We start from the raw sequence: 12,253 nt of genomic DNA on the forward strand, positions 1-12,253 counted from the left end.
TTTTAAAATAAGGCTGTAACGTAATGTGGAAAAAGTCAAGGGGGTCTACATACTTTCCGAATGCACTGTACAGTACCAGTCAAAAGTTGGAAACACCTACTCATTCAGGGGTTTTTCTTTATTTTTACTATTTTCTACATTGTAGAATAATAGTGAAGATATCAAAACTATGAAATAACACATATGGAATCAGGTAGTACCTAAAAAGGTCTTAACTAAATCAAAACATATTTTATATTTGAGATTCTTCAAAGTAGCCACCCTTTGCCTTGATGACAGCTTTGCACACTATTGGCATTCTCTCAACCAGCTTCAGGAGGTAGTCACCTGGAATGCATTTAAATTAACATGTGTGCCTTGTTCAAAGTTTTTTGTGGAATTTCTTACCTTCTTAGTGCGTTTGAGACAATCAGTTGTTTTGTGACAAGGTATGGGTGGTATACAGAAGATATCCCTATTTGGTAAACGACCAAGTCCATATTATAGCAAGAGCAGCTCATATAAGCAAAGAAAAAAATGACAGTTCATCATTACTTTAAGACATGAAGGTCAGTCAATGTGGAAAATTTCAAGAACTTTTCAAGTTTTTTCAAGTGCATTCTCAAAGACCCTCAAGCGCTATGATGAAACTAGCTCTCATGTGGACTACCACAGGAAAGGAAGACCCAGAGTTACCTCTGCTGCAGAGGATAAGTTCATTACATGCTGACCAGACCGGACACGTCGCTTCCGCGAGCGTCGCAAAATAAATGTAGAAATCCGTGTTATTCAATTATTGCAACCACACTGCTCGCGCGCCAACGAGTGTCTGCGATGCCAAGGGCTAAAATAGAACTCCTTTCTATTTCTGAAGCAGATTGCGCTGCAAGTCCTGCCTCTCCCATCTCCTCATTGGTTTATAGAAGCAGGTACCCACGTGCCATCTCCTCATTGGTTATACCCATGTAGGTGATTGAAAGACGAAATGTTTTGCCGGTTGTCGTGGTAATACTATGAAAGTGTAGATGGCAATCACCATATATGTTCAAAGATTAAAAGTCTGGAAGGAGGAGAGATGACTAGAAATGATTCGGTTGGCCATTTTATTTGTAGATTCATTGTCGGAGTAGAGGACCTTGTGCATTTCAGGTAAAATAACACCTCAATGTTTACATCCCAGGACAAATTAGCTAGCAACAGCAAGCTAGCTAAATAGGACAAATTAGCTAGCAATTGCAAGCTAACTAGCTAAATTGCCATTCATGTTTAATGCTTTCGAACTGTCCCCAAATTAATGTCATTGGTTCAGAGTTTGTTTTGATATTTTAACCTGTGTGTCTTGATCACGTTTGTTGTAGGGGGACAAAATAAATGTATGCACGATAGCGCACGATGGCGCAAATGCGCAGCCGGTTAGGGTTCCGTGTTAGAGTTACCAGCCTCAGAAATTGTAGGTCAAATAAATGCTTCACAGAGTTCAAGTAACAGACACATCTCAACATCAACTGTTCAGGGGAGACTGTGTGAATCAGGCCTTCATGATCGAATTGCTGCAAAGAAACCACTACTAAAGGACACCAATAAGAAGAAAATACTTGCTTGGGCCAAAAAATACAATCAATGGACATTAGACCGGTGGAAATCTCTCCTTTGGTCTGATGAGTCCAAATTTGAGATTTGTGGTTCCAATCGCTGTGTCTTTGTGTGACTCCTCCATGATTCCCACCGTGTAATTAATTTAAATACCTGCAGACCGGCTAGTGTATGTACATTCAGTGTGTATGGATAAGTCATATCAGAGTTTAAAGACAGATTTGACAATGTTATGAGAATGCAGCAGAAAGAGACTATTCTTAAAGTCTGAAATTACATGTATTACTGGTTGTCATTACACAGAGTGCCAGTGAGGTTACCACTCACAAGAGTAAAAGTTGTACAACTCAATGTCAAATATTTACTTCTTGTTACACGTGTAACAATTTCCTCAATTCAGTGTTCTTCGCTGTCGGCAATGACACAAGCAATATCTATTTCAACTTATTTTGGACAACTGTGGAGACTAAGGCCTACATTCAATATGTAGCATGGAAGGTCCGTTGTATAGCACGATTGAAATTTAAAGGTAATTTCCGATTGACTCAACATATCCAACATTTACCGTGAATGCAGTCTCCTCGAACGCAGGAACATTTCTTTTTTTCATTTTGGTACGGATTGAATCTAGCTCTAGAAGTCAAAAGGAATTGCCACGCTGTTCCAGTTTGGCCTTTCAGTTGATTCATTTGGTAAAAATGTCCCCACTACACTATCAATGTCATTTATAGTCACATATTGTCAGATTATGTATAACGCTGTATAGACATATATTTTATTTTACTATATATTCAGTGATGCTCAACTTTTCTATCTACCTCTTCTATTTTATCCTTCTCTAAAGTATGTAGTTGATGGAAAAAAATGTTTTTTTGTTTGTGAAAACACAAAAGAAGAGGCCATTATCAGAATACAGATTTGTAAACCAAAATATTTTTAAATAAAGCCCAAAGTGTAAATAAATCACACACTCTAATTTCAAACACATTTAGATTAAATGCCTTTTGTCTGGCAGCAGGGTACAATTAATAGTCCACTAAAAAACATGATTAATTTCTCTCTTTACCCTCTGATTTCTGTATATTAGCATTTGTAATATCGACAAAGTACCAGTCAACGGTTTGGACACACCTACTCAATCAAGGGTTTAAGTAGGTGTGCCTGGAAAATACAAAAGGAAATTCATATCTAAAATTAAAAGTTATATTACAGATACATGGATTATCTCTTGAAAATAACATACTGTCTGAGCCTTCAGTGCACTATGAACTGAACAAAAAAGGAGAACCTAAACGTAATGGTAGAAAACAAGCACAGATTCAATGCCAGTAAATCTGCTCACCCACATGGGAGAGTCTATTTACACACAAAGCCACACAGCGTCAATGCCAGTAAGTTTTGCTCAAGGCGAGAGAGTCCATTGGCCTGCTTTGGATGGGGTGTGTCCTGGTTTATCAGTGTTGCCTTGGCTGCTCTCTGTTGGTTTGTGTAGACAACTGTATAGCTTAGCTTGCCAGGTTTATGTGGAAGACATGGCTAGGAACAATATTCACTGCAATAATACAAACTACAGTAACAAGGAGGAAAAACGTATTTGGGAGTAACAAAGATTGCGCCCCCCCCCCCCTTCTCTGTAGGAGAAAGGAAGTGCAACTAGAGAAGTGGAACATGACATGACAGACATGAGGTTAAAACAGCTTGTAGACGTTAACTGAGGCTACTGTGTTTGTGTGCACTCTTTCTCTCTCTCTCTCTCTCTCTCTCTCTCTCTCTCTCTCTCACCCTCTCTCTTTCTCTCTGTCTCTCTCTCTCTCTCTCTCTCTCTCTGTCTCTCTCTCTCTTATACCTCTCTCTCTTTCCCTCTCTCTCGCTCTCTCTCTGTCTCTCTGTCTCTCTCTCTCCCTCTCTCTCTTTCTCTGTCTCTCTCTCCCTCTCTCTCTGTCTCTTTCTCTCTTATACCTCTCTCTCTCCCTCTCTCTCGCTCTCTCTGTCTCTCTGTCTCTCTCTCCCTCTCTCTCTGTCTCTTTCTCTCTTATACCTCTCTCTCTTTCCTCTCTCTCTCTGTCTCTCTCTTATACCTCTCTCTCTTTCCCCTCTCTCTCTCTCTCTCTCTCTCTATGTCTCTCTCTCTTATACCTCTATCTCTCTCTCTCTCTCTCTCTCTCTCTCTCTCTCTCTCTCTCTCTCTCTCTCTCTCACACTCTCTCAATTCAAATAGAGCTTTATTGGCATGGGAAACATGTTTACATTGTCAAAGCAAATGGAATAGATAAACAAAGGGTGAAGTAAACAATAAGAAATTACCAGTTAACATTACACTCACAAAAGCTTCAAAATAATAGACATTTCAAATGTTATATGTACAGTGTTGTAACAATGAGCAAATAGTCTCTCTCTCTTTCCCGCTCTCTCAGTTAGTGGTAACACAACCTCTGTGATCAGATAGCAGGACAAAGTGCCTGGTAGACTTACAAACTCAGGCCCAGGTCCTACTGTAAGTCTGTTTACCCACAGTATGCAGGCTAAAGGAGTCCCCATAGGCCTGCATGGGAGGGGTCACCACCACCTTAGCCAGCATATTCTGACCATTTCACATTAGGTGAAACTTTAGGTGAATGTGCTCACCTATTAGTGAAAAGCCTACATTTCACAGAAATGGTTTTTTAATGTGTTTGCATACATATATGACCAACCTAAAATAGAGACATAACCAAAGGAACTAAGGTCAGGACGTGACAAACCAAAACTTAACGGAGGAACTAGAGAAGTGGGACATGACATGACAGACATGTGGTTAAAACCACTTGTAGAGGTTAACTGAGCCTACTGTGTATGTATGCACTCTTTCTCTCTGTCTCTCTCTCTCTCTCTTATTCTCTCTCTCAATTCAATTCAATTCAAATGGCTTTATTGGCATGGGAAACATTTTTAAATTGTCAAAAATTATAAACAATCAGAAATTACTAGTTAACATTACACTCACAAAAGCTTCAAAAATAGAGACATTTAAAATGGTATATGTTTATGCTCTCTCAGTTAGTGATAACACAACCTCTGTGATCAGATAGCAGGACAAAGTGCCTGGTAGACTTACATTTACATTTACATTTACATTTACGTCATTTAGCAGACGCTCTTATCCAGAGCGACTTACAAATTGGTGCTTTCACCTTATGACATCCAGTGGAACAGCCACTTTACAATAGTGCATCTAGGTCTTTTAAGGGGGGAGAAGGATTACTTTATCCTATCCTAGGTATTCCTTAAAGAGGTGTGGTTTCAGGTGTCTCCGGAAGGTGGTGATTGACTCCGCTGTCCTGGCGTCGTGAGGGAGTTTGTTCCACCATTGGGGGCCAGAGCAGCGAACAGTTTTGACTGGGCTGAGCGGGAACTGTACTTCCTCAGTGGTAGGGAGGCGAGCAGGCCAGAGGTGGATGAACGCAGTGCCCTTGTTTGGGTGTAGGGCCTGATCAGAGCCTGGAGGTACTGAGGTGCCGTTCCCCTCACAGCTCCGTAGGCAAGCACCATGGTCTTGTAGCGGATGCGAGCTTCAACTGGAAGCCAGTGGAGAGAGCGGAGGAGCGGGGTGACGTGAGAGAACTTGGGAAGGTTGAACACCAGACGGGCTGCGGCGTTCTGGATGAGTTGTAGGGGTTTAATGGCACAGGCAGGGAGCCCAGCCAACAGCGAGTTGCAGTAATCCAGACGGGAGATGACAAGTGCCTGGATTAGGACCTGCGCCGCTTCCTGTGTGAGGCAGGGTCGTACTCTGCGGATGTTGTAGAGCATGAACCTACAGGAACGGGCCACCGCCTTGATGTTATTTGAGAACGACAGGGTGTTGTCCAGGATCACGCCAAGGTTCTTAGCGCTCTGGGACGAGGACACAATGGAGTTGTCAACCGTGATGGCGAGATCATGGAACGGGCAGTCCTTCCCCGGGAGGAAGAGCAGCTCCGTCTTGCCGAGGTTCAGCTTGAGGTGATGATCCGTCATCCACACTGATATGTCTGACAGACATGCAGAGATGCGATTCGCCACCTGGTCGTCAGAAGGGGGAAAGGAGAAGATTAATTGTGTGTCGTCTGCATAGCAATGATAGGAGAGACCATGTGAGGTTATGACAGAGCCAAGTGACTTGGTGTATAGCGAGAATAGGAGAGGGCCTAGAACAGAGCCCTGGGGGACACCAGTGGTGAGAGCACGTGGTGAGGAGACGGATTCTCGCCACGCCACCTGGTAGGAGCGACCTGTCAGGTAGGACGCAATCCAAGCGTGGGCCGCGCCGGAGATGCCCAACTCGGAGAGGGTGGAGAGGAGGATCTGATGGTTCACAGTATCGAAGGCAGCCGATAGGTCTAGAAGGATGAGAGCAGAGGAGAGAGAGTTAGCTTTAGCAGTGCGGAGCGCCTCCGTGATACAGAGAAGAGCAGTCTCAGTTGAATGACTAGTCTTGAAACCTGACTGATTTGGATCAAGAAGGTCATTCTGAGAGAGATAGCGGGAGAGCTGGCCAAGGACGGCACGTTCAAGAGTTTTGGAGAGAAAAGAAAGAAGGGATACTGGTCTGTAGTTGTTGACATCGGAGGGATCGAGTGTAGGTTTTTTCAGAAGGGTGCAACTCTCGCTCTCTTGAAGACAGGAGGGACGTAGCCAGCGGTCAGGGATGAGTTGATGAGTGAGGTGAGGTAAGGGAGAAGGTCACCGGAGATGGTCTGGAGAAGAGAGGAGGGGATAGGGTCAAGCGGGCAGGTTGTTGGGCGGCCGGCCGTCACAAGACGCGAGATGTCATCTGGAGAGAGAGGGGAGAAAGAGGTCAGAGCACAGGGTAGGGCAGTGTGAGCAGAACCAGCGGTGTCGTTTGACTTAGCAAACGAGGATCGGATGTCGTCGACCTTCTTTTCAAAATGGTTGACGAAGTCATCTGCAGAGAGGGAGGAGGGGGGAGGGGGAGGAGGATTCAAGAGGGAGGAGAAGGTGGCAAAGAGCTTCCTAGGGTTAGGGGCAGATGCTTGGAATTTAGAGTGGTAGAAAGTGGCTTTAGCAGCAGAGACAGAGGAGGAAAATGTAGAGAGGAGGGAGTGAAAGGATGCCAGGTCCGCAGGGAGGCGAGTTTTCCTCCATTTCCGCTCGGCTGCCCGGAGCCCTGTTCTGTGAGCTCGCAATGAGTCGTCGAGCCACGGAGCGGGAGGGGAGGACCGAGCCGGCCTGGAGGATAGGGGACATAGAGAGTCAAAGGATGCAGAAAGGGAGGAGAGGAGGGTTGAGGAGGCAGAATCAGGAGATAGGTTGGAGAAGGTTTGAGCAGAGGGAAGAGATGATAGGATGGAAGAGGAGAGAGTAGGGGGAGAGAGAGCGAAGGTTGGGACGGCGCGATACCATCCGAGTAGGGGCAGTGTGGGAAGTGTTGGATGAGAGCGAGAGGGAAAAGGATACAAGGTAGTGGTCGGAGACTTGGAGGGGAGTTGCAATGAGGTTAGTGGAGGAACAGCATCTAGTAAAGATGAGGTCGAGCGTATTGCCTGCCTTGTGAGTAGGGGGGAAGGTGAGAGGGTGAGGTCAAAAGAGGAGAGGAGTGGAAAGAAGGAGGCAGAGAGGAATGAGTCAAAGGTAGACGTGGGGAGGTTAAAGTCGCCCAGAACTGTGAGAGGTGAGCCGTCCTCAGGAAAGGAGCTTATCAAGGCATCAAGCTCATTGATGAACTCTCCGAGGGAACCTGGAGGGCGATAAATGATAAGGATGTTAAGCTTGAAAGGGCTAGTAACTGTGACAGCATGGAATTCAAAGGAGGCGATAGACAGATGGGTAAGGGGAGAAAGAGAGAATGACCACTTGGGAGAGATGAGGATCCCGGTGCCACCACCCCGCTGACCAGAAGCTCTCGGGGTGTGCGAGAGCACGTGGGCGGACGAAGAGAGAGCAGTAGGAGTAGCGGTGTTGTCTGTGGTGATCCATGTTTCCGTCAGAGCCAAGAAGTCGAGGGACTGGAGGAGGCATAGGCTGAGATGAACTCTGCCTTGTTGGCCGCAGATCGGCAGTCCCAGAGGCTACCGGAGACCTGGAACTCCACGTGGGTCGTGCGCGCTGGGACCACCAGATTAGGGTGGCCGCGGCCATGCGGTGTGGAGCGTTTGTATGGTCTGTGCAGAGAGGAGAGAACAGGGATAGACAGACACATAGTTGACAGGCTAGAGAAGAGGCTACGCTAATGCAGAGGAGATTGGAATGACAAGTGGACTACACGTCTCGAATGTTCAGAAAGTTAAGCTTACGTAGCAAGAATCTAATTGACTAAAATGATTAAAATGATACAGTACTGCTGGGGTAGGCTAGCTGCGTTGTTGACACTACCCTAATCAAGTCGTACCGTTGAGTGTGAAGTTTCTACAATGCTGCTTTTGGGAGCTAGCTGGCTAGCTAGCAGTGTTGGTTACGTTACGTTGCGTTAGGAGAACGACAATAGCTGGCTAGCTAACCTAGAAAATCGCTCTAGACTACACAATTATCTTTGAAACAAAGACGGCTATGTAGCTAGCTATGTAGCTAGCTACGATCAAACAAATCACACCGTTGGGACTGTAATGAAATGAAATGAAAATGTGATACTACCTGTGGAGCGAAGCGGAATGCGACCGGAATGCGAAAGTTCTATTCAGTAGACGTTGGCTGGCTATTGGCTAGCTAGGAGTGTCTCCTACGTTAAGGACGACAAAATAGCTGGCTAGCTAACCTCGGTGAATTAAGATAATCACTCTAAGACTACACACTCTGAACTACACAATTATCTTGGATACGAAGACAGCAAAGACAACTATGTAGCTAGCTAATACTACACTAATCAAGTCGTTCAGTTGAGTGTGATAGTTACTACAGTGCTACGGTAGCCGGTGAACGTATGCTAGCTGGCTAGCTGCTAGGCAGATAGGAGGACGACGAAATACGATAATAACGCAATTATCACTCTAAGACTCCATACTCTAAACTACACAATTATCTTGGATACGAAGACAGCAAAGACAACTATGTAGCTAGCTAACACTACACTAATCAAGTCGTTCAGTTGAGTGTGATAGTTACTACAGTGCTACGGTAGACGGTGAACGTGTTGGGCAGATAGGAGACGACGAAATACGATAATTACGCAATTATCTTTGATACAACGACGACTATGTAGCTAGCTAAGAAGAAATTGCTAAGATTAGACAAATCAGACCGTTGTACTATAATGAAATGTAATGAAATGTAATGAAAAAGTTATACAACCTGCAGACCAAAGCGCGGAAGACCGAAGCGCGATGCGACCGGCTCGCTCCAACCCGGAAGTAAGGAGACTCAGGCCCTACTGTAAGTGTGTTTACCCACAGTATGCAGGCTAAAGGAGTCCCCATTTTTTAACTAGGCAAGTCAGTTAAGAATAAATTCTTAGTTTCAATGACAGCATAGGAACAGTGGGTTAACTGCCTGTTCAGGGGCAGAACGACAGATTTGTACCTTGTCAGCTCGGGGATATGAACTTGCAACCTTTCGGGTACTAGTCCAACGCTCTAACCACTAGGCTGCCCTGCTGCCCCCGAGTTAACATTACACTCACAAAAGGTCTGCATGGGAGGGGTCACCACCACCTTAGCCAGGATATTCTGACCATTTCACTTTAGGTGAAACTTTAGGTGAATGTGCTCACCTATTAGTGAAAAGCCTACATTTCACAGAACTTGTTTTTTAATGTGTTTGCATATAGTACATTGTATTTAAACATATTAAACTCTACTCACAATTCTGTATTGTCACAGGACCAGTTCGCACATTTATCCAAGCCATGCAGCTATTAAGTGATTGGTGTAAGTGTGTTCCAAGCGGTGGGCACTCCACTCAGAGCAGTTTATTTGTATATCTCGGACTTGTAAACTAGAACACATTCCAGCTCCAGCCCACTCTACCTTACTGAGATTAGGACGATAGTGTCCTGTTTGAAAGCAATTCCATGTTGTTTCATGTTGTTCTAAAGACCCAGAAATTTCACAGGACATATAAATGTGAAGCATCCGGTTGGAGTTTCCACTTACTACCAAATATGGTAACAAGAAGAAGTCCAGTGGCTGACAGTGTGATATGATGGAGCTAGATGGATCTTTGCTTACATTTTGCACATTTTCTACATCGATGAACAGCAGCAGTGTGTGGGTAAAATCTCTGGGGAAGTCCACAAAGCATATTGCATGTAACAGACAGTTACATGACCTAGAGCTATGTCAAGCAAGTTCAGACCACTAAACAACTATTGATTTAGAACCACAGAGAGTTACCACAAGTCGCAAAGAAAACAGGAGCTGCTTCCCCTAATTCCAGTACCATTTCAACTTCATAATTTCAACATCATCAAATCACCTCTGCTTAGTCTAATACAGCGACAACTAATATATACCTAAAACAATTTAGTTCAATCAAGGTAAGCTAACTAAGATGTGGCTGTCCATGGTTCTGATTTCTGTGTGCGTGCAAGTAGAAACTACTGCACTTGTAGAGAAACACCATTGCAATCCTCCTCTCTTTCATGTTGACGAAACTGTCTATCACTCTGTCATACAGTACATGCTTTTATTTTTTGTTGTCCTAGGCTACCTGGCTAAAATGCTTGCTTGCTAGCCTGACTTCCATTCATGGGCAACGTTAGGTAGTTAACATTAGCCTTCTACATCTAGCTATCATTGAACTTGCATCCTCTCAGGGCAGAGGCACAACAATGTATGAATTAATGGTTGGATCGGAGTTGCTTATAATCATTGGCCAGCACAGAGAATTAAGTAACATCACAAGTCCAAATCCCTATCTCCATCAATGGCTAATTTAGGAAAGGGTCCATTTTAGCTAGCTAGCTAGCTAGCCTCCGGAGTACAACAACAAAACCAGATTCAACCATTCAAATTTTTCTGACAATGACGTATGCTCGCAACGGGATTTGATAGGAGTGACGCCAAAATCCAAGCTGGCTTCCCATTACATTTTTTTGTTGGTGTGCCAGGACCATTCACAGTTGAGCTCGCTCAGTTTAGCTCAACACTGATTGACACATTTTTTCTACTTTTCTAGGGAGGCCAAATGCTCGCTGGCTTCCCTTGCCTTCAATGCTACGGGTGGCAACAATTTTATACTCGTTTAGACCAGACAGCATCAGATAGATGGCCAACAGTTAGAGAGACAGATGGGCATTGTTTCGCTCGCTTTCTCCTGTGAGATACATTCAGCCTCTTGAGAATTGAAGGAAAATTATGAAACATAGAGACAAAATATAATTTTTTATATATATTTTTTTATTGGTACATTTTTTTCGGAAGCCTGGTTTCTCTTGGCATCCATGAAAACATGCCACTGTCGATGAAACATTTATTCCTCATACATTTTTCTGTAACAATCTGTAACAAACATAGTGGATTGCATTTTGTAGACTTTACCCTTTGCCAAAGTTTCTAAAAATGGTGTTGTTTAGAAGGAGTGCAAGGCCGAATGGAGTTATTACACGTGCACACTTCACAGAGCAGGCATTCCCTACGGGAAATATGCAAATAAATGCCAGAATGCGCCAATAGGATCTCACTAGCTCATGCTTGGCTCTGCCCACCTCCTTGCTTGTTCTGCCCCAATGATTAATTTGCTCCCATTGGAAACAACAGGCTCTGGTCTATCTTGGGTTAGTTATAAAAACCACCTGTTCAGGGTGCTTACACTATGTGTCTTACAAACATGATGGAAAATTATTGATAAATTGGCAGATGATAGAATCCACTGTTGAATGGATATTGCCGTTGAATAAACATTATTTCACTTAACACTTAGTTCAATAACAGTAATAAAAGCATTATGTCAGTTCATCTCCTGCCCACTGGTGTCTTTGTGATGGGAACATGGTGCAGTACAAAAGAGGTTGTGAGTGTCAATTTGCTTTTAATGTTCAACTGTCTTTTCCTTATAAGGGCAGATGACGCGGCAGTGACGCCAATGTGGAGTGTGCCACCATCACACCTTTCAGCAGTCTGAGGCACAAATAAGTATTTACACACTCTTTCACTGATAAGGGGTTCTCACACGACCCTGAACAGGAAATGTAGAAAAACAGTCTCCATTTCTAAATGCCTACAGGCCTGGCATGACCATACCGCTGTATTTGATTTGAATTGACAATTACATTCTTTTACACTGATATATACTGTAAGTTAGGCCCTCCTGGGGGCAGATAATGAACTGTAGTATAGACAAGGCATTTAAATCTACTTCTCACTAGATGTGTTTCATTCAATTCATGTCTTATATGTCTGTACCAGTCATTGAATGGGATGAACCAGTCATTGTCTCAGTGTCAATGTATCAGTCAATTAATGTGTATCTGAGTTGAGAAAGAAAATCCCCCTTGATGTAATACAGATTTGTCCTATCACAAGTGAAAGAAGTAGTTGTGACTTTGGAATGGCATTGACGTTCTTGATAGCTTTACAGTTAATCAGGGAATGCAGAAACGTGTGTATTCTGATAAGACAGGTACAAGCCCTACGCACAAGGCCATTGGCACTGATATGAAAGAGCCACCAAAGTGGATAGGGGACGCTTTGCCACTCACCTTAATAGGGGTGACATTGGCTACTCTTAAAATAACACTGCCATTTTGGGGCGGGTAGAGAAGGTGAAGGTG

The sequence above is a fragment of the Oncorhynchus nerka genome, linkage group LG3, assembly GCF_034236695.1.
Source record: "Oncorhynchus nerka isolate Pitt River linkage group LG3, Oner_Uvic_2.0, whole genome shotgun sequence".
NCBI lineage: Eukaryota > Metazoa > Chordata > Actinopteri > Salmoniformes > Salmonidae > Oncorhynchus > Oncorhynchus nerka.